The sequence below is a fragment of the Argopecten irradians genome, chromosome 8, assembly GCF_041381155.1.
Source record: "Argopecten irradians isolate NY chromosome 8, Ai_NY, whole genome shotgun sequence".
Taxonomy (NCBI): Eukaryota; Metazoa; Mollusca; class Bivalvia; order Pectinida; family Pectinidae; genus Argopecten; species Argopecten irradians.
Genome location: NC_091141.1, coordinates 42357637 through 42381078, shown reverse-complemented (window position 1 = coordinate 42381078; position 23442 = coordinate 42357637). Strand labels below are relative to the sequence as shown.

The following is a 23442-nucleotide window of genomic DNA, read 5'->3' as shown; positions in this document are numbered from 1 at the left end:
CACTATCTGTAATGGTGCTTTAGCATATGTCACTATCTGTACTGGTGCTTTAGCATATGTCACTATCTGTACTGGTGCTTTAGCATATGTCACTATCTGTACTGGTGCTTTAGCATATGTCACTATCTGTACTGGTGCTTTAGCATATGTCACTATCTGTACTGGTGCTTTAGCATATGTCACTATCTGTACTGGTGCTTTAGCATATGTCACTATCTGTAATGGTGCTTTAGCATATGTCACTATCTGTACTGGTGCTTTAGCATATGTCACTATCTGTACTGGTGCTTTAGCATATGTCACTATCTGTAATGGTGCTTTAGCATATGTCACTATCTGTAATGGTGCTTTAGCATATGTCACTATCTGTAATGGTGTGCTTTAGCATATGTCACTATCTGTAATGGTGCTTTAGCATATGTCACTATCTGTACTGGTGCTTTAGCATATGTCACTATCTGTAATGGTGCTTTAGCATATGTCACTATCTGTAATGGTGCTTTAGCATATGTCACTATCTGTAATGGTGCTTTAGCATATGTCACTATCTGTAATGGTGCTTTAGCATATGTCACTATCTGTAATGGTGCTTTAGCATATGTCACTATCTGTTATGGTGCTTTAGCATATGTCACTATCTGTAATGGTGCTTTAGCATATGTCACTATCTGTAATGGTGCTTTAGCATATGTCACTATCTGTACTGGTGCTTTAGCATATGTCACTATCTGTAATGGTGCTTTAGCATATGTCACTATCTGTAATGGTGCTTTAGCATATGTCACTATCTGTAATGGTGCTTTAGCATATGTCACTATCTGTAATGGTGCTTAGCATATGTCACTATCTGTACTGGTGCTTTAGCATATGTCACTATCTGTAATGGTGCTTTAGCATATGTCACTATCTGTACTGGTGCTTTAGCATATGTCACTATCTGTAATGGTGCTTTAGCATATGTCACTATCTGTAATGGTGCTTTAGCATATGTCACTATCTGTAATGGTGCTTTAGCATATGTCACTATCTGTAATGGTGCTTTAGCATATGTCACTATCTGTAATGGTGCTTTAGCATATGTCACTATCTGTAATGGTGCTTTAGCATATGTCACTATCTGTAATGGTGATTTAGCATATGTCACTATCTGTAATGGTGATTTAGCATATGTCACTATCTGTACTGGTGCTTTAGCATATGTCTGTAATAAGTGACGTAAAAGGAAATAGGGTGTCCATTTACACTAACACGCGTCCGATTCAAAAGGTAAATACCTCAAGGTTTTAAAAAGACAGACAGAGGAAGAACGCCAATTATAAACTTTTATAACAGAAGGTTGGTGAGCAATCAATTTTGATTCTTTTTAAATGACTATGTGCACGTATTTTTATAACGACCGTGAGTTTTTTCTTCAGAATTCAAATCACCATTATATTCCATCAGCTGGAAGTCCAACCACAAAACCTGTCCATGGTTTCAAAACGTGTCATTGAGATCATATTTACTTTCCTAACCAAGTTACTAAGTGGTAATATGGAATTGGCCCAAAGTTGTCAGACACGTGCTAACAATGAGTTTTAATCTTGTAAGCCAAAAAGCATTAGTACCGTACGAAGTGCAGTCTGCATTACATGTCTACGTGTATATATTGCAATTTGCATGACCGAACGCGCCTTTTTACAGAACGCGGGTACTTCCGTTGGCATTCATTGGTCGTTGGATGTATTGTCGCGCCTGGAGACGGCTAACGAAAAGTTCATTCACTTTGGACTTTCTGGTGTATAAAGCTTTGACAATACGTCATCAAATAACACAGCGGGTCTAATCAACTCTCTATCGAACCACTGTTATATAACAATTATATCTCCTGAATAGCCTTCCGCTGGTTCAAACTTTCATATAGGCCTAGGTAAATTCCACTCTCGACGCTTCATTCTTTTTCCTTTCTTTATTAATTTCAAAAGCGCCAGTAAGAAGGAATAATGCGAGCAAGAGGACCTAAGACTCTAGTAAATGTCATCAATTAAACTTATAATCGGCTATAGTTTCACTGATATATTTCAAGTCTATATGACCTTCCATTGTTGAAGGTAATTCAATATTGGATTGGTGCCATATCGCTTTCATTAAGCCGCAGGTAAAGTCGTCAAGCCACAATAAAGTACCTTGGTAACTGAATATGGTCAAAGCTATTAAATTACATACAATTAAACTTACATATAGAAATGGTACCTTAATTGAAATGCTCTACAGAGAGCATGTGTAGGGAAAGATCTTTGTTATAATGTGTAATGGTCTATTAAGTAAGGATCTACTTAACATTGTTATAGTTGACTTGTTTGTTAAAAATCGGATATAGTTAAAACACTCTATTGTCGTAATTTGTTGCTAGAACAAATTGTCTCTTTCCTTATTAATTAGGAAGCATGGGCAATAATTAACTCAGTGAATGATCAATGCATTGTTTAACGAGCGGATATGTCATGTCACGATTTCCTCTCTTCCATTGAGCATTGACTTATTTTGGGTGATTTCATATATATGTTTGTTCCACATAACCAAGGGTACAGGAGATCTGATGAATGAGAAAAGTCTCCTGTGTGATCTATATTGTCTGAGAAATGAAAACTGGTCGACTAGCTGAAATATATTTTGTAAATTTAAGCTGTTATATGTGATTGACTATTTTCAGCAAGTTACATTTTTAATTAAAAATGTTATTACTTATATAAATTGTACCTATCATCATTACATTAAAGGACTATTGAATTATTTAGCACACTTCGTGGTACTTACAAAACCTTTTTTTATCTACATAGTGTGAATACATATTCTGTGTATGACAAGAATATTAATATTCTACCCGACAGTCAATAGTAGATAATAGCATTATACCACCACAAACTTTGCTGAGATTGCAAATTTACTTAATGAAGTGTGAGATCAGTCTATCTACATAATAATGTGTAGTAGACTTGTTTAACGTTAAATGTGATTATTCCTAGCTGACGGTCCACAAACCTATAAATATTACTACCATTGTCTACAACATTATAACTACATTAAGCTATGTACAACGTCAAACCTTGTGGATGTGTAGTGCCTATATCAATCCTCGGCTGCCAGAAGACTTTCCTCAGCATAGCGCCATTTAAACGGATAGATTTCAATCAATTCAATTCGCCATTATAAACCTTAGATATCCACTGTGTCTGTAAAGTTTATTTGAATCATATTAGGGTCAGTAGTCCTTATCTATAACTCATGCTAACCTAACAGGGCTTTGGATAACTTGTTCTCTATCTATTGTCATTATCTGGGACCTAATCTGACTGCTCATTACAAAGGTGCGATCCATTGAACTCTAGAACAATTAACCAATAATTATATTTACAAAAAATCCATATCTCAATCCGAAGGCATAAAACCTACCTCAACTAACACAGACCTAAACCCTAGCCTGTTATCGCTCCAGGGCCCCGGTGAATGGGTAATATCAATACACATATATCTTATAAAGATCCGACTGTATTCTACATACTGTGTTGTAAGATATTTCGTAAGACTAAAGAGATATTCTACACCTGTGTAAATCTATTTCTGGGTCGTACGGAACGGTTGTAAACTATTGCGTCTAATAATGATATACATATACCTCTTACGTTGTTTTTCATGGATACCAAATCTACAGCTTAATGCGAATATTTCTATATCTGGAATTTAGCACATATTATTATTATCATTACAAAACAAGACCCGAAATAATGCCGAGATGTCAACTAGAAACCTCCACAGTCACCGTTTTCACCTATTCGAGCAGTGTTTAAACCTTTACAATTTAGCTTTCACTATCCCCATTCCCTATAGAGATATTAAACTATGAGTAGATATTACCAGTTGGCCTACTGACCTTACCCAACGGGGGACTTTAATCTTCTTATACCAGAGTGTATTATATAAAGCGAACATATTATAAAATGCCTATATCTACCTTTCTTGTCTGACAGGGCTTTGTCAGGCGCACACAGATATCGATTATTTCTAAAAATGTGTAACGTTCTTTATTGTGTTTTTATGAACTGTTGTTGAGTCGACGGTTCAAATTAGATTTGACTCAAACCAAAGTATTGAAATTTATTTGACAAATTATTTAATTTTTAAAATGGTTAGATCGATACGAACACATGTGTTATTTACTTACTGGACCTGTTCCGGATGGTTTAAAGTTCGTGATCATTCCAAGGTTTACTCATTTCTAACTGCTATTTTAATTCCTTACTTACACAATCACAAGTATTTGACAAATTTATTTATATAGAATTCTGGGTGATTACAATTACTTTATTCAACAGGATTTTTGGATTTCCTTTGATTAACGCAGTGTATTGAATGTATTTGACTGTTCTATCTAACAGCTGTTCAGATGATAGTCGTATTTCTAATTTGACCTTATTCGTAAGACACCGGCTGAAAATGAACTATCGACCTCAAACAATTATTTAATGCTTTCAAGTTCATATATGTTATAAAAAATACACATAAACAAAGTAGCTTAAATCACATCCTAATAATAGTATAGTTTAGTTAATTTATTATCTTTTATATATTAAAATTATATTTCTCTCGGCAAAAGATCTACATTACAAGAACATTGAAATAGTCACACGATACACAGATATGCCTCTAAAACATATGTATCCTTTCATGGGTGTTAAGAATATTTTTATATTAAAGTAGATCATGTGTGATGACATAAGCCATATTCTCTGTGGTAAATATGCAATCCAAGCTAAGCGTCCTTAGTCATTTTGCACTATTTTCAATGCATGTGACTTACGAAATACCAATATCTATTCGCACTACTTCTTTCATTTAATCCAATAGAATATTATAATTATTTCCTCAAACGAATATCTAAGTTGAACTATTTCACTCGCTTATTTCTAATCAGCCAACGAAGAAAAACAGCAAAATCCAGCGGAAAAATATGGAATGCAAGTTTCTTTCAGTTCCTTAACATTTGAAGCCAGCCGTTTGAGAATAGACGTTTTTACAGTGTGAGACCCAACCCGTGGTGTATTCTAGCATTAGCTGAGCGCTTGTCGCCGCGTAGAGGCTCGTTTTTGGAAGGCACAGTCTATACCTGGCCTCATGCCATATGATTTGAGTGACGTCTGCTTAAAATGCGGCATTTGCATACCAAATAAATCACACCATCCTTTATTCACGAGAATCAGTTTGAGATATCAACAATATCACAACTGTTAACATTACGTGTCGGTGAGATCTGCACAGACTTATTCAACGACAAGGTTTAGTCCTACCCGCTACAGTTTAGAGGTTAAAGAACGCGTTTCTGTTTAAGCTGATGTCATATTTGGTGTACTATGTTTGGCACCGCGTGCTGGCACGCGCCTTGTTGTTGGAACTAAGGCTTCAAGATCGGGTTACTAAGCTGGGACCAAATCCATACACTAAACATTCAAACGTAAGATGAATTAGATGTGTGATTACAAGTGAACCAGTGATATTCAGTACCTATACTTTTCAATGAGTGTTCCGTTCGTATTACTGTTACTGTATTTTCTAGATGAAAATGACACAAGAGGAAGTTCAGTTAAAGGAAGACGACTTTACAGGTTCTGCTTGAATTACTGTTGTCGCTGATATGTGCGCAAAAAATATTCGGAAATCGAAATAGTTTCAATTTTTATTGTTGTTTTTATAATCTTTTCACTGTGTTTCAGCTGGTCCCTTGTGTACACTTAACCTCTGTTTTTTTAGGTACAAATGACCGCGCCTATTCACCAAAGTAGGTAGTTTGTCGATAATCTAATATCATTAGTTTGTTACTACCCGTTTAATATTCAGGTAGAGGTACAGGGCTACCTTGATCAATATTCTGTAAGGATTGGGATCCCAATCACTGTAGTTTTATCTTCATTGACGAACGCCTAATGAAAGTCCCAAAGGCATTGTCTGATACAAACTAGCTACATCGTTAACCCATCGCTAGGTAACCACTGTTTCCGCGTCGATGAAACATCCATAATTGATTCGACCAAACTTTTTTGGCATAGGGTTTCATCAATTAGTTGGTATGTTGAGTGGGTTACTAGGCTAAGCGTCAGGGTAACTTGCTTAACCACGCCAACTAAGTCATGAACATGATTTTATCACAATTACATGTAAAAAGTTTAAGCTGTTGTAAACATTTTGAAAACGTGATATGTTTCTTGCCTCTGTTAATGCTTCGTTGTGTTTAATCGTTTTGTCAAATTTTATGGGAGGGAGTTGGGGTTAACCTTTTTATACAAAGTCTTAAACATAGATTTATCCCTCCTCCATCACGCGTTCAAGAACAGATGCTAAAATACCAAGGATAAGATCAAATTGGTTTGAATCTTCCGTGTCAGTCATGGCAAGTAGCGATTTAATAATTACATGTGGTGTGGTGAAATCGAGGTCGACAACTCCAACAGAACCAAGATTAAAAGCTAGTAATTACTATGTACCCGTCACGATTGGTATTACTTACATTACTTTATGTATACCTGATTGTAATTACTGATATACCTGCGACAGAAGAATAACGTTATTTAATCAGGTTTAATCGAGAGGACAATCCTAACTATAATGAAATCAATTGAAGTTAACCATCCGTAACGATAACTGAAAAGTGATATTAACGACCCCCATTATACATTTTGGTCCCGATATCAGGAAACAAACAGAAGTCAAAAACTGACTTAAGTAATAAATTCTCATATAAGTTGCATAAGGAGAAAAAAGTAGAAGCACTTTTGTTTCCAGAATTCGGGGCCTGAAGTCTTAGTATCAACGACACCCATTATATGTTAGAGACATTGAATCTTCAGATATTAAAGCATTTTATATTTGTTCTCTGCTGTATCTACTCTGTCATATATCGTAATGCCTTTGTGCCTAGTCATTATTCGTGACGTAATCAGTTTGTGTGAGTTATGTCATCATCTTTTGACAAAATGGATCTACTTTTGTAACAAAATATGTCATTATGCCAAAAAGGATAAGTTTACCATTGTCGTCATTTGTCGTCAACTATTAAGCGAAACAGCTCAGTTCTTAAACAATTTCGTAAGATAGACGAAGGTCAAACTAATACTGCTTAGTGGCCATAAGACCAACCAAATACCCTTATACCATAATCAATACAACGTTTACATACCAATTGAAAACTGTCCATTCAATGCCGCATTACAGCGCACAATCCCACTACTTAACCAATGTTTAATCTATTTCCAGTGTTCAGGATACACGACATGTTTTACAAAGCATTGGCTGGTTGTAATTAAACCTCGTGGTCCTGAAGACCGGGGACCATTCTCTGGTAAACTGACCACTCGTGTATTGGATTCGGAATATGTTGACTCAACAAGAAAAATAAGTTAAAGATCTATACATTCGGGAAGTTAATCGTATAAGTTACGTATGTGTGTTTATTTAATTTCACTAGTACATTTCACAAACAGATTTCCGAGCTAATTTGATTCGGTTATAGCATACAAACAGGTTTTAACAAGATTTCCTTTCATACTTACATTAAATAACTTGAAAATAAAATAAATGCTGGAAGCTAATCCATAATCCCATTTTATCTTCATTAAGCATGAAATGAAGCAACAAACCAAACATTTTAATAAATGAAGCTTTTAAAATGATAGCATTGTAAGTATTAAATAGTGGCCCTCTTAAACCTTCCACACATGTCCACAGAATAATGGCTTATTTGAAAGAGCTTGCGATATCAAAGCGCCTGGCCAAGTAAGTAATGGGCTGTCTTAGCCATTGTTAGTCCGCTGTGTTTCCTCACAATGTACAACTACCTTACCTATGAAACATTCCCTATGTAGGTCATCAATTTAAAGTCGGTGCCTGTGTTCGATTGCCTTAGCTCAAGATTTCGCACGAAATGAAATTATTTTACAATTCATATTTCATGTAAAGTTTGGAGAGTGTTCACAGGTAATAAACATGTATAGCTCTCTCAATTTTTTGTCATGCTGTTTCGGAAAGGTTTCAAGTGGACTAACTGTTATGACTCATATGAAGACATGGGTCAAAAATGTAAATCTATAAACAGTTAATTTAATATCATACCAACATACCACCAGGTACGTATGTTGATCTCCTAGGTGTAAATATCCACGCCTAACTCACTTATCATGGACTTTATCTACCACAACTAAATCTATCATAATACTTTATATTGAACTAAGACTAACGCTCAGATTATTGCTGCCAGTCATCTGTATTAATTTATATTGATAATGTTAAAATGGTCTACTGACATCTAAAGTCACTAAAGTCAGAGTTTCCGGAATAAAACACTTCCTGGCGGACAGGGCCCCGTCATGGCACCATTAAACCACTAAAAGTGTTGGATATAATACTGGATACTAGTGACCTCGAAAGTTCTTTGATTTCTAATGAATGAAAATGACAATAAGGGTAATAGGGCTTCAGTTTGGTCTTTCGCTCTTTATGTGAATACAAATTAATTTAGCCCAAGTCAAATTATCTTATTATTAATTTGATGTTTAACATAGTCTGTTTATAGTTTTAAAGTCATCCTACATTCCAATTCAAAATTATAGATTTTTAAGAGAAGTATAACTCGAATAACAATTTCCCTCTTGAAGCACACAATGGAAGATACCTTGTTCCTACCCCTGAACATGCACATCGTTACGAGTGGGTCGATGGAGGCTGTCAAGGGTTTCCTTTGATCAATATACTGAATACCTGCTGTCTTTGACTCTACCACTGGGTAAACAGGATCGATGTACTTTTGTACTTTTTATACGATATGGAGGACAAAGTCTGTCTTCTGCGGTTAATGTGGATTCAAGGTTAAATCTAATTCAATGTTTATGTCGTTCTTATTTACTTGTTATCGTTATATTTTTGCCCTAAAACCTGTTTTTTATCGTAACTCTCGAAAAGTAAATTCTACTGTCGGGTCTCACTCTTTACCAGAATGCTAAGAACTGATGCACTGTTTTGCTATATGTTTCAATGATATTACACTATAAATTCGAAATAACTTTAATATTACCTCACAGACTGACAATTCCTCCAAAACGTTATCTCACAAACACTGAAAATTTCCTCCAAAATGTTATCTCACAAAGACTGACCACTTCCTCTCAACGTTATCTCACAAAGACTGACAATTTCCTCCAAAACGTTATCTCACAAAGACTGACAATTTCCTCCAAAACGTTATCTCACAAAGACTGACCACTTCCTCCCAAACGTTATCTTACCAAGATTGACCACTTCCTCTAAAACGTTTTCTCACAAAGATTGACCACTTACTCTCAAACGTTATCTAACATAGACTGACCGCTTCCTCCCAAATGTTATCTTACAAAGATTGACCACTTCCTCCCCAACGTTATCTTACAAAGACTGACCACTTCCTCCCAAACTTTTTCTTACAAAGACTGACCATTTCCTCTCAAACCATACAGGTCTATTACGCATACTCAAATGTGAAATGCCAATCTTATAACAGTTGTAATACTCGGGTGTATTTACCGAACAAGGTAAATTATGTAAATATGCACAAACATATGAGACAAAGTAGACATAAAACACACAGTTAGGTATCCATACTGTAGTAAAGTATAGGATAGGGGTGATTCAGGGATACCTCAGATATAGGACATAGGGGAGGGGTGATTCAGGGATACCTCAGGCATAGAACATAGGGGAGGGATGATTCAGGGATACCTCAGGCATAGGACATAGGGGAGGGATGATTCAGGGATATCCCAGGTATAGAGTATAGAGTAGGAGTGATTCAGGGATACCTCAGGTATAGGACATAGGGGAGGGGTGATTCAGGGATACCTCAGGCATAGGACATAGGGGAGGGTGATTCAGGGATACCTCAGGCATAGGACATAGGGGAGGGTGATTCAGGGATACCCAGGTATAGAGTATAGGGTAGGAGTGATTCAGGGATACCTCAGGTATAGGACATAGGGGAGGGTGATTTAGGGATACCTCAGGTATAGAGTATAGGTAGGATGATTCAGGGATACCTCAGGCATAGGACATAGGGAGGGTGATTCAGGGATACCTCGGGCATAGGACATAGGGGAGGGATGATTCAGGGATATCCCAGGTATAGAGTATAGAGTAGGAGTGATTCAGGGATACCTCAGGTATAGGACAGGGGAGGGTGATTCAGGGATACCTCAGGCATAGGACATAGGGGAGGGTGATTCAGGGATATCAGGTATGAATAGGGGAGGGTGATTCAGGGATACCTCAGGCATAGGACATAGGAGGGGTGATTCAGGGATACCCAGGTATAGATAGTAGGATGATTCAGGGATACCTCAGGTATAGGACATAGGGGAGGGATGATTCAGGATAACCAGTAGAACTAGGAGGGAGATTCAGGGATATCCTCAGGTATAGGACAAAGGGGAAGGATGATTCAGGGGTACCTCAGGTATAGGACATAGAGGAGGGATGATTAAGGGATATCCCAGGTATAGAGTATAGAGTAGGAGTGATTCAGGGATACCTCAGGTATAGGACATAGGGGAGGGATGATTCAGGGATACCTCAGGTATAGGACATAGGGGAGGGATGATTCAGGGATATCCCAGGTATAGAGTATAGAGTAGGAGTGATTCAGGGATACCTCAGGTATAGGACATAGGGGAGGGATGATTCAGGGATACCTCAGGCATAGGACATAGGGGAGGGATGATTCAGGGATATCTTAGGTATAGAGTGATTCAGGGATACCTCAGGTATAGGACATAGGGGAGGGGTGATTCAGGGATACCTCAGGCATAGGACATAGCGGAGGGGTGATTCAGGGATATCTTAGGCATATGACATAGGGGAGGGTGATTCAGGGATACCTCAGGTATAGGACATAGGGGAGGGGTGATTCAGGGATAACTCAGGTATAGAACATAGGGGAGGGATGATTCAGGGATACCTCAGGTATAGGACAAAGGGGAAGGATGATTCAGGGGTACCTCAGGTATAGGACATAGGGGAGGGATGATTAAGGGATATCCCAGGTATAGAGTATAGAGTAGGAGTGATTCAGGGATACCTCAGGTATAGGACATAGGGGAGGGATGATTCAGGGATACCTCAGGTATAGGACATAGGGGAGGGATGATTCAGGGATATCCCAGGTATAGAGTATAGAGTAGGAGTGATTCAGGGATACCTCAGGTATAGGACATAGGGGAGGGGTGATTCAGGGATACCTCAGGCATAGGACATAGGGGAGGGGTGATTCAGGGATACCTCAGGTATAGGACATAGGGGAGGGGTGATTCAGGGATACCTCAGGTATAGGACATAGGGGAGGGATGATTCAGGGATATCCCAGGTATAGAGTATAGAGTAGGAGTGATTCAGGGATACCTCAGGTATAGGACATAGGGGAGGGGTGATTCAGGGATACCTCAGGCATAGGACATAGGGGAGGGGTGATTCAGGGATACCTCAGGTATAGGACATAGGGGAGGGATGATTCAGGGATACCTCAGGTATAGGACATAGGGGAGGGGTGATTCAGGGATACCTCAGGCATAGGACATAGGGGAGGGATGATTCAGGGATACCTCAGGTATAGGGGTGTGATTCAGGGATACCTCAGGTATAGGACATAGGGGAGGGGTGATTCAGGGATACCTCAGGTATAGGACATAGGGGAGGGATGATTCAGGGATATCCCAGGTATAGAGTATAGAGTAGGAGTGATTCAGGGATACCTCAGGTATAGGACATAGGGGAGGGGTGATTCAGGGATACCTCAGGTATAGGACAAAGAGGAAGGATGATTCAGGGATACTTCAGGTATAGGACAAAGGGGAGGGGTGATTCAGGGATACTTCAGGTATAAGCATAGGGGAGGGGTTATTCAGGGATACCTCAGGTATAGAGCATAGGGGAGGGGTGATTCAGGGATACCTCAGGTATAGGACATAGGGGAGGGATGATTCAGGGATACCTCAGGTATAGGACATAGGGGAAGGATGATTCAGGGATACCTCAGGTATAGGACATAGGGGAGGGGTGATTCAGGGATACATCGGATACAACACAATCTGGCCTCAATCATGGATGAAATATACAGACTATAGTACCTCAATTACTGAACATGAAAGAAGGACAATTTATAAAGGGGTCACATGTGAAGATGTTACAAAGATTTGGCAGTAAGATAACATAGAATACCGTGTCAACATGTGTAAATTGTTCACAGTTAAGACTTGTCTGGTTTTCATGATGGAATTCTATCCAGGTTAAATGAATTAACTCTTATTATAGTATGTAGCATAAATGAATGGTAACATTACTGTACATTTGAAATATCTTAGAACAAATAAAACTTGTTTCGTTGTCTGATTGGACGCTATATACAGTTATAGTAGGGACTGCTATACTGATATATACAGTATATACTGTGTGTGTTGTCACATTGATTACAAACCCCCAGGTACACGTTATTAAGTGGTTTGTGGTACACAGATCGAAGAGAATAAATACTACCTTTTATTGACGAGAGCTCGTATATAACACTGAACGTGACAGAGGTGTATAAAGCTAGATATGACCATCAGTAATCTGTTATAAACTTTTCAGTCTATTTCTATATAAATTTTTCAGTCTATTTCTATATAAACTTTTCAGTCTATTTCTATATAAACTTTTCAGTCTATTTCTATATAAACTTTTCAGTCTATTTCTATATAAACTTTTCAGTCTATTTCTATATAAACTTTTCAGTCTATTTCTATATAATTTTTTCAGTCTATTTCTATATAATTTTTTCAGTCTATTTCTATATTTATAAACTTTTCAGACTATTTCGATGTTTTCGTCACGCCTCAGACACCTGGATGATTTTATTTTGAATCAGAATGGCAAACCATTTTGCAGGTGTCACAAATAAATGATAATAATGATAAATATATATTGACATTTCCTTGATTCTGTTACACGTCTCTATTTAACTGGTTTATAAGGGCTTTAATTTTATACGGAGAAACATGGATTACCATAAAAGCTACTCTCAAGGAGATATGAACGTTGATAATATTTAATTAACTTGCATAGAGCAATAAATCAAAATCAAACACTTCTGATTTAATTTCATATTTCAATTAGCATTACAAACAAATTAAGGGGTTACCTGTAAATAAGTTTGTATTCTAAACTACATGCATCGACAAACTCGATAGCTACTCGACGGACACTTGATACCCATGTCCCTTTAAATAAATTACACAGCCGTTTTAAAGTCTGGCAATAGTGATTATTTTCTAAACAAGTAGTTAAAACGATAGAAATAGCAAGCAGGCATACATTTCATAAAACATGATGTGAAATAAACACGGAATCTATAAGAGAAATATGAATCGCTCCTCTTACCTTGTGAAGTATACAGCTAGTGGTTGGTTACTAACGACATGGCGTCCTGTTGCTAGGGTGAAGCACCATAGACACCTACGCTACCGCCCCTTATGTTAACGTCTTGCGCAAAGGCGTCGCATGAAATAACGTTTTACTGCATATTTGTTTGTATTAGAACAAAACAATAAGAGTTTATCAAACTTACCTTTATGCACACTTGTCCATCAGAAGGTTATTAGAAGATTATAGATCACTAGAATACAATCGGTATCTGGGTAAAGCGGATTGACAGTGCGCGCTGACCCTACACGTAAAATGTATGCACAGAGCTAAGGTCAAACGTATATAGTTTTGTTGGAAACTCATACTCATTGAAACTTACAATCATAAATATCAACAGAGCAAAATAGTAGACAGTTTTTATACATGCTAAGGAGTATGATACTATTATCAAACAACTATATACCTAGTTTTCTTGGGAATTTTATCTTTAAATTATAATTCTTCTAGAAGCAGAAAGTTAAACATAACTGTGGATAATTAATAAATATAATCAAAAAGTTTCCACAGAGAGTGACTGCATCCCTGGTATCTGTTAGTTAGTAGCTTTGTTTTATTTTACGTCATGTTCACATTATTACAACATTTACTATCGATTTAGTGCTGCTATTGAAATATTGATGTAAAAGGTGAGTTTGTGAAATTGCCTCGCCAGGTAAGTTACCTGTACTCGCATAGACGATCAAACAGTCTCAGTTTGCCGACAATATTTTCACTAGTTTGTGAAAACGTAAAATGCTTCACACAATTCAATTAACTTAAAAAGGTTGTGAAGGCTCCGCCATTTTTGGAGGGAATGTAAACATTTCATTTAAACATTTCTGTCGATATTGAAATTATTATTTGCTGTTGGTTATCAAAGTGGATCGTAAAAATCAATTCGTGACAAAGCTTAACAAAATATATTTATTGATTCATTGAATTTGTGATGTGATTACGGCCTCCAGGGAGCTATAGGAATCTGGCCAACGCTTTGTTACCGGTAGTCATGTATTACAAGGGAGACAATAATACGCAACATGTTATATAAAAGTGGACATAAGATAGTTATCAATACCATCCCCAGTTTAATATTTTGCCCTGGATATTCTATAATAATGGATACTTTCTTTATGTAAGTCCTATGTGGATAGTAAGTGTATGCTTATATAGCAAATTAATTATACTACTGTAATGCAACTAATTTCAATCCAGAGAAAAGTGGATTACTTTTAATGTCCAACTAATGAAGTACAAAGACTGAAACATGCATCTTAAGCCACCATATCAGGAAAACGGTCAGGAAAGTAACAAAGGGAAAAGGTCAGAAAATTAACAAATGGGAAAGCCAGGAAAGTAATAAAGGGGAAAGGTCAAGTAAATAATAAAGGAAAAGGCCAGGAAAGTAAATAAAGTGGAAAGGTCATTAAGAAAGTAATAATGGGGAAAGGTCGGATAAATAATAAAGGGGAAAGATCAGGAAGTAATGAAGGGAAACGTAGGAAAGTAATGAAGGGAAGGGTCAGGTAGATAGTAAAGGTATAGGTCAATAAAATAATAAAGGGGAACGATCAGGTAAATAAGAAAGGAAAAGGTCAGGGAAGTAATCAAGGGGAAAGGCCAGGTTAATAATAAAGGGAAAGGTCAAGTAAATAATAAAGGGGATAGGTCAAGTATATAATAAAGGGGAAATGTCAGGTAAATAATAAATGGAAAGGTCAGGAAAGTAATTAAGGGGAAAGGTCAGGGGAATAAAAAAGGGAAAGGTCAGGAAAGTAATAAAGGGTAAAGGTCAGGTTAATAATAAAGGGAAAGGTCAGGTAAACAATAAAGGGGATAGGTCAAGTAAATAATAAAGGGGAAAGATCAGATAAATTACAAAGGGTAAAGGTCAAGTACATAATAAGGGGTAAAGGTCAGGGTAATAATAAAGGGGAAAGGTCAAGAAAGTAATAAATGGGAAAGATCAGAAAAGTAATAAAGGAGAAATAACAGAAACGTAAAAAAGGGGAAAGGTAAGGAAGTAATCAAGTGGAAAGATCAGGAAAGGAAACAAGGGAAATGGTCAGGAAAGTGATTTAGGGGAAAAGGTAAGGTAAATGATAAAGGGGAAAGGTCAGGAAAGCAACAAAAAGGAAAGGTCAAGTAAATAATAAAGTTGAAGGTAAGAAAAAGTAATGAAGGGGAAAGGTCAAGAAGTAATAAAGGGGAAAGGTCGGGAAAGTAATGAAGGGAGAAAATCAGGAAAGTAAGAAGGGGGAAGATGAGGATAGTAATACAGAGGAAAGGTCAGTTAAAAACCGTAGGGGAAAGGTCAGGAAAAGTATGAAGAGGAAAGGTCACGAAAATAATACAAAGAAAAGGTCTGGAAAGTAATTAAGGGGAAAGATCAGGGAAGTAATCAAGGGGAAAGGTCAGGAAGTAATAAAAAGGAAAGGTCAGGAAAATAATAAAGGTTAAAGATCAGAAAGTTATAAAGGGGAAAGGTCAGAAAAGTCATATAGAGGAAAAATCAGGAAAGTAATAAAGAGAAAAGTTCAGAACATTAATAAAATTGAGTGGCAAGGTAAAAAACGAAGGGGAAAGGTCAGGAAAAGTATGAAGGGGAAAGGTCACACCAATAATAAAGGATAAAGATCAGAAACGTAAAAAGGGGAAAGGTCAGGAAGTAATCAAGTGGAAAGATCAGGAAAGGAAACAAGGGGAATGGTCAGAAAAGTGATTAAGGTAAAAAAGGTAAGGTAAATGATAAAGGGGAAAGGTCAGGAAAGCAACAAAAAGGAAAAGTCAAGTAAATAACGAAGTAGAAGGTAAGAAAAAGTAATGAAGGGGAAAGGTCAAGAAGTAATAAAGGGGAAAGGTCAGGAAAGTCATGAAGGGGAAAGGTCAGGAAGTAATAAAGGGGAAAGGTCGGGAAAATATTGAAGGTGAAAGGTCAGGAAAGTCATGAAGGGGAAAGGTCAGGAAGTAATAAAGGGGAAAGGTCAGGAAAGTCATGAAGGGGAAAGGTCAGGAAAGTAAGAAAGGGGAAGATGAGGAAAGTAATAAAGAGGAAAGGTCAGGTAAAACACGAAGGGGAAAGGCCAGGAAAAGTATGAAGAGGAAAGGTCACGAAAATAATAAAAGGAAAAGGTCTGGAAAGTAATTAAGGGGAAAGGTCAGGAAAAATATCAAAGGGAAAAGTGAGGAATTAGCAAAAGGGAAAGGTCGGGAAAGTAATGAAGGGGAAAGATCAGGGAAGTAACCAAGGGGAAAGGTCAGGAAGTAATAAAAAGGAAAGGTCAGGAAAATAATAAAGGTTAAAGATCGGAAAAGTTATAAAGGGGAAAGTTCAGAAAAGTCATAAAGAGGAAAAATCAGGAAAGTAATAAAGAGAAAAGTTCAGAACATTAATAAAAGGGAGTGGCAAAGTAAAAAACGAAGGGGATAGGTCAAGTAAATAATAAAGGAAAAAGGTCAGATAAATTACAAAGGGTAAAGGTCAGGTACATAATAAGGGGTAAAGGTCAGGGAAATAATAAAGGGGAAATGTCATGAAAGTAATAAAGTGGAAAGATCAGGAACGTAAAAAAGGGGAAAGGTCAGGAAGTAATCAAGTGGAAAGATCAGGAAAGGAAACAAGGGGAATGGTCAGGAAAGTGATTAAGGTAAAAAGGTAAGGTAAATAATAAAGGGGAAAGGTCAGGAAAGCAACAAAAAGGAAAAGTCAAGTAAATAATGAAGTAGAAGGTAAGAAAAAGTTATGAAGGGGAAAGGTCAGGAAAGTAAGAAAGGGGAAGATGAGGAAAGTAATAAAGAGGAAAGGTCAGGTAAAAAACGAAGGGGAAAGGTCAGGAAAAGTATGAAGAGGAAAGGTCACGAAAATAATAAAAGGAAAAGGTCAGGAAGTAATAAAAAGGAAAGGTCAGGAAAATAATAAAGGTGAAAGATCAGAAAAGTTATAAAAGGGGAAGGTCAGAAAAGTCATAAAGAGGAAAAATCAGGAAAGTAATAAAGAGAAAAGTTCAGAACATTAATAAAAGGGAGTGGCAAGGTAAAAAACGAAGGGGAAAGGTCAGGAAAAGTATGAAGGGGAAGGGTCAGGAACAGTATGAAGGGTAAAGATCAGGTCAATAATAAAGGGGAATGGTCAGGAAAATAATAAAGGGGAATGGTCAGGTAAAAAATAAAGGGGAATGGTCAGGAAAAGTATGAAGGGGAAGGGTCAGGAACAGTATGAAGGGGAAAGATCAGGTCAATAATAAAGGGGAATGGTCAGGAAAATAATAAAGGGGAATGGTCAGGAAAAGTATGAAGGGGAAAGGTCAGGAACAGTATGAAGGGGAAAGATCAGGTCAATAATAAAGGGGAATGGTCAGGAACAGTATGAAGAGGAAAGGCCAGGAAAAGAAATAAAGGAAAAGGTCAGGTAAATGATAAAGGGGAAAGGTCAGGAAAATAATAACAAAGGGGGAAAGGTCAAGTAAATCATAAAAGGGAAAGGTGAGGAATTAACAAAGGGGAAAGATCGGGAAAGTTATAAAGGGGAAAGGTCAGGAAAGTAAGAGAGAGGAAAGTTCAGGTAAATGATAAAGGGAAAGGTCAGGCAAATAATAAACGGGAAAGGCGGGTTAATAATAAAGGGGAAAGGTCAGGAGTGTAATAAAGGGGAAAGGAAGCTTAATGATAAGGGGACAGGCCTTGAAAAGTAATATAGGTAAAAGATCGGAAAGTAAGAGAGTGGAAAGGTCAGATGAATAATAAAGGGGAAAGTCAGGTAAATTATTAAGAGGAAAGGTCAGATAAATAATAGATAGGAAAGGTCTGGAAAAGTAATTTAAGGAAAAAGTTCAGGAAAGTAATAAAAGGGAAAGATCGGGAAAGTAATACGTGTAAAGGTGAAAGGGTCAGGTAAATAATAAATGGGAAAGGACAGGTAAATGATTAAGGAGTCAGGAAAATCATAAAGAGTAAACGTCAGGATATTCATAAAAGTCGAACGGTCAGGAAAGTAATTAAGTGGAAAGGTCATTATCTACAATACTAACATCTCAAATCTAGGTCACATCCATACCAGGTCATAATATACAATACTAACATCTTAAATCTAGGTCACATTCAAACCGGGTCATAATCTACAATACTAACATCTTAAATCTAGGTCACATTCAAACCGGGTTATAATCTACAATATCAACATCTCAAATCTTGGTCATATCCATACCAGGTCATAATCTACGATACCAACATCTAATATCTAGGTCACATTCATACTGGGTCATAATCTACGATACCAACATCTCAAATCTAGGTCACATCCATACCGGGTCATAATCTACAATTCCAACATCTCAAATCTAGGTCACATCCATACCAGGTCATAATCTACAATTCCAATATCTGAAATCTAGGTCACATCCATACCAGGTCATAATCTACAATTCCAACATCTCAAATCTAGGTCACATCCATACCGGGTCACAATCTACAATACCAACATCTCAAATCTAAGTCACATCGATACTGGATCATAATCTACAATACCAACATCTCAAATCTAGGTCACATCCATACCTGGTCAATATCTATAGTACCAACATTTCAAATCGTTGTTACTCAATAAACACGTTTTATACATGTGTATGTTTGTATACACCGTTATGTAATCAAGGTGGGTATCCGGTTGGTATGTGACGATGTAGTCGTAGATAAATAGAACTTTATACATGGTCAATATCTATAGTACCAACATTTCAAATCGTTGTTACTCAATAAACATGTATTATACATGTGTATGTTTGTATACACCGTTATGTAATCAAGGTGGGTATCCGGTTGGTATGTGACGATGTAGTCGTAGATAAATAGAACTTTATAGAGACACAGGAGGTATGTTAGATAATAATGGTTATATACTACATGTCACTTGTATGGATTCTTGTATAAAAATCCGATTTTGGTCAAAACATAAATTTTAAAAATGACATTTTATCAGAGAATTGACAGTTTGTGATCGCAACAACACGTGATGGCCGTAATCAGACACCATAAAAATAAGACATTGAAAATTATTGTTACATGGCCTTGATTTATGTAAGGACCAGGACACAGTGAATCTGAATTACGACAACGTTTATTCACAGGGGAAATAATGTCACCCCTCCTTTTTTGCTTTATATGTAAATGACTGTGAAATTAATCTTTTAACTGGAGGATGACCTTCTTTAGAGTTACAAAGTATTAACCTGTTTTAATGATGTGTGCTGATGACATGGTGTTATTGTCTGAAACTCCCGAGGGATTACAAATAAAAAAAAAGGTTGGATTCCCCCCTACTATATACAAATAAATGGAATCTTACTGTTAATACTTCTAAAACGAAGGTGTAGTTTTCCGAAACGAAAGCAAATTACAAAATGAAGATATATGGTTGTATGATGGAAATATTTTAGAAACGGTAGAGGAATTTAATTATCTGGGGGTTTTACTTAACTTCAACGGGAAATTTAGAAAAGCCCAACAACAAAAAATTGCAGAACAGGGAAGAAAAGCTTTGTTTTCTATAACAGGAGTGTCTAAGAAAAACTATCTTAATGTTGAAACTCAACTTGATATTTTTATACATATGTAAGTAGTATTTTTTATTATGGAGCTGAAGTTTGGTGGTTCCATAAGGCTCCTGACATTGAAAAATTCATTTAGGTTTTTGTAAACGATTATTGGGCGTTAAATATCAAGAATTAGGGAGAATGCCTTCAGAAATAGGGAGAAAACTGAAAATTTTCAATGGATAAAATAAAAACAGACTGACAATTGTGTTTTGAATGTCTGCTATCAGGAAATGTTAGAAAATGGGGGTGAATGGTTGGATGGAGTGAGAAATGAATTATTTAGGATAGGGGTAGGGTATTTGTGGCAGTTTGGGGATCTATATACAACTGACTATATGATAAATGTTATAAAATGTAAATTATGTGATATTTTCAAGCAGGAATGTAAAGAAAAAACTGATTCATCTTCAAAGCGTTCATTGTACAAGTTTGTTGGTCAAAATTTCTGCTTACAACCTTATTTAACAAAACCAATTGGTGTCATAAATTTAAAAGAAATAACAAAAATACGATTGTCATCTCACAAATTAAATATTGAAACGTTAAGGTATAACAATTTAGAAAGAAATGAAAGAACATGCAGATACTGTAACAGTGAGGACATTGAAGATGAATTTCATTTTATTTTAAAATGTGAATGGTATTTAACTTTCAGAAATCGTTTTATTAAAAAATATTATTTCATTAGACCGAGTATGTATAAATTAATTCAACATTTAGAGACAGAGAACAAAAAAGAGTTATCAAATTTAGCAAAATACATTAAATCATGTAATAAAATAAGAAATAGCATGTTATAAGTTAAATATTAGCATAATTCCTCTACACTAGTCTTATGTAAACTACATGTATATGGTGAGAGTGGGTGGTTTTTTTTTGCATGGATGTAAGTGTGTATTCTGTGTATTGTGTTTGTATATATATGTTTTGTTTCAAACCGATGAGCCGAAAGGCTCAAGGTAATAAAAGAATGTGAATTGAATTGAATCACCATGTCACAACCATATGAACATACGGCGTGATTTTCAGGAATATAATGGGAATATCATCACTGCATGTAGTCTAGACCATGTAAAGTAGCGTTTCTTTATATAATCCTGTTTTTGAAAGGTGTAAATTATATCTTTTGCTTTGAATTGCCTGTATTGCTTACAATGGACACTCGGAACACTCGTGATCGAAATTCAAAACTTTCAAAGAAGAAGTCATTTTTAGTAATACAGTAATATTAACCGCCATTTGGTCCCGCTTGTCATGTTCCAGGGTTTAGCACAATCCTAAACCTCTAAGGGTGCTAATAACCGTCAGAGAAGGCGATTTGGCTAAATTGACCCTATTTGGCAGGAACTCATTCACATGTAGTACTTTTAAAGTATTTATCTCCCTTAATGTTAGACTATATATATATTACAACATCGATCAAATATTATGTTTTCGTTTACCATGTCGTGAGAAGCTGAAGGGAGATAACTCCCAGATTCTATCACCAACGATAGCCTTTCACGCTTTCTTTCGTCACTCTTCACAACAATTTATAACACCGCTGGCAAATAGTTGGGTTTTTATTTCAATAAAAAACAAGAGCAGATGAATTAGTATAAATTTTTCTTCAGTTACAATTGTTACTTTACTTTACACCATTACCCCAATTGAAAAGTTTTAGCTTCTAATCTTATAGAAAGATAAAAATATCAAAAATAATAAGTTGCGTCCCAAAAAAAAAATCCTTGGCACTATGTGCTACATGGATTAAAGTACTGATTGCGCATATACCCAAAGCAAAATAAATTACATTGTATTTTTTTTCGTTAATTAAACATAAAGATATGATTAAACATCACAGTGATTTTTTTCATTGTTTTTGTCTCGTTATACATATTCTATTTCCAATATCCACACCACGCTCACAATTTTATTTTGTCTAAACTATGTAACATATCTTTTGATTTGGACATGGAGGCTGTCAGCCTCCGTCAATCATTTTTCAAATGAATAGTACACAAATTTGAGCAAAATAGTACATAAATGTATAATAACATATATTTTATTGTTTGTTGTCTATAAAATAAAAGTGTAGATAGAACAGGATTCAAACCCGGAGCCTCACAACAGACGGCTACTCCAGTCTTGTCGGACCGGAGCTTACATGGCATAGTAATGAAAACGACTGTTAAAAAGTAACTAATTTGGAATAGGAGAGGAGAACGTGTACAGGCCGAACTGTTGTTCGAACACGGAACCTATTGGTCTCTCGAGATTTTACGGTAGAATGGGATGGCGCCTTCTTTATATTGATTGTAATGCGTTGCCATTGAACTATGAAAATCATCGATGGCTCAAAGTCTATAATTTGGTATAACGGTAAGCGGAAACTGAAACTCGATTGTTCTTTTATGCCCGCTTTATATCATAGTGCCGTACAAATCAGAAGAAGTGCGCATAACAACTTTAATCATTTATACGTGTTTGATTTTATCTAGCACAAGACATTCAGATTGAGTACAGCACTTTGCATTCTCATATCAGTTCTGTGGACAAACATTAGAACTACATTGTAAGAGATGGGCTTATAGAATGTTGTAAAGTCGGTGGTATTGTACCAAACTCAAATTAATTCTATTTTTAATTATTATAATGAAAATCTAGACAACCTGATGAATTACATGTAATTACGGTGTACTTACCTGTACGCAATAAACACGTACTGTATATTTCACTGCATCTTCTAACGCTACATGTATGTTACAGGCAAGGATGGAGGATCAACAATAATTATGACGTCATAGATATTGTTACGTCATGACCCTCGCAACCAATCTCACGAGATTTCCCCTGAGCTAAATTTAGATTTGATTGTTGACGCGGCCCGCAATATACCCTTTACTAATAGATTCTGATAGTTAGCAACGTCAGGAAGATGTCTTATGAACACAATATTATCGCCAGTTATTGTTCTAAAGATGTGATTCGGGAGTATTATATAACCCGTATACACATAATGTCATTCTTAATTTTTCCTTATATATGCTATGTATTTTCACTTTTATTTTCTTTGAATTTTCCCGATGTTATGTATAGATTGATTTTCACCAAATTTGGCATACTTATAGAGAATTGTCTTCACGTTCAGATCATAATATTTACAAAATTTTCCGATATTTTCAAAATATCATTATATTTATGGTTAATTGTATTTTAGCTGTATTGTTGTAAATCTAGGTTCATTGTCATTAAAACAAAAAGCATTGGTGTGTGAAATAATACACAATTAATTGTCACTATAGTTTTACATTTAATGGTAATTTGAGCACTTTTATTTTTTACTCTAAAAAAATGAAAAATAACAAATATCTAAATTGGCAAAAAAAAT

The 23442-nt window shown here is 36.1% G+C and overlaps 1 protein-coding gene across 5 annotated transcripts in view; it reads right to left on the bottom strand.

The window, feature by feature from the left end:
• The window catches only part of LOC138330415 (tektin-3-like), a 40791-nt gene extending 17920 nt beyond the window's left edge, over positions 1-22871 (bottom strand). For 2 of the 5 annotated variants that reach the window (XM_069278019.1, XM_069278018.1), the window contains exon 1: positions 22757-22871. The gene's annotated coding sequence lies outside the window, so the exon portion shown is untranslated. Of the gene's footprint in view, positions 1-13461; positions 13588-13648; positions 13763-22756 lie in introns of those variants that run through there. The other 3 variants (XM_069278023.1, XM_069278022.1, XM_069278021.1) reach the window with 3 other exon arrangements.
• Between the last annotated feature and the right edge of the window lie 571 nt (positions 22872-23442).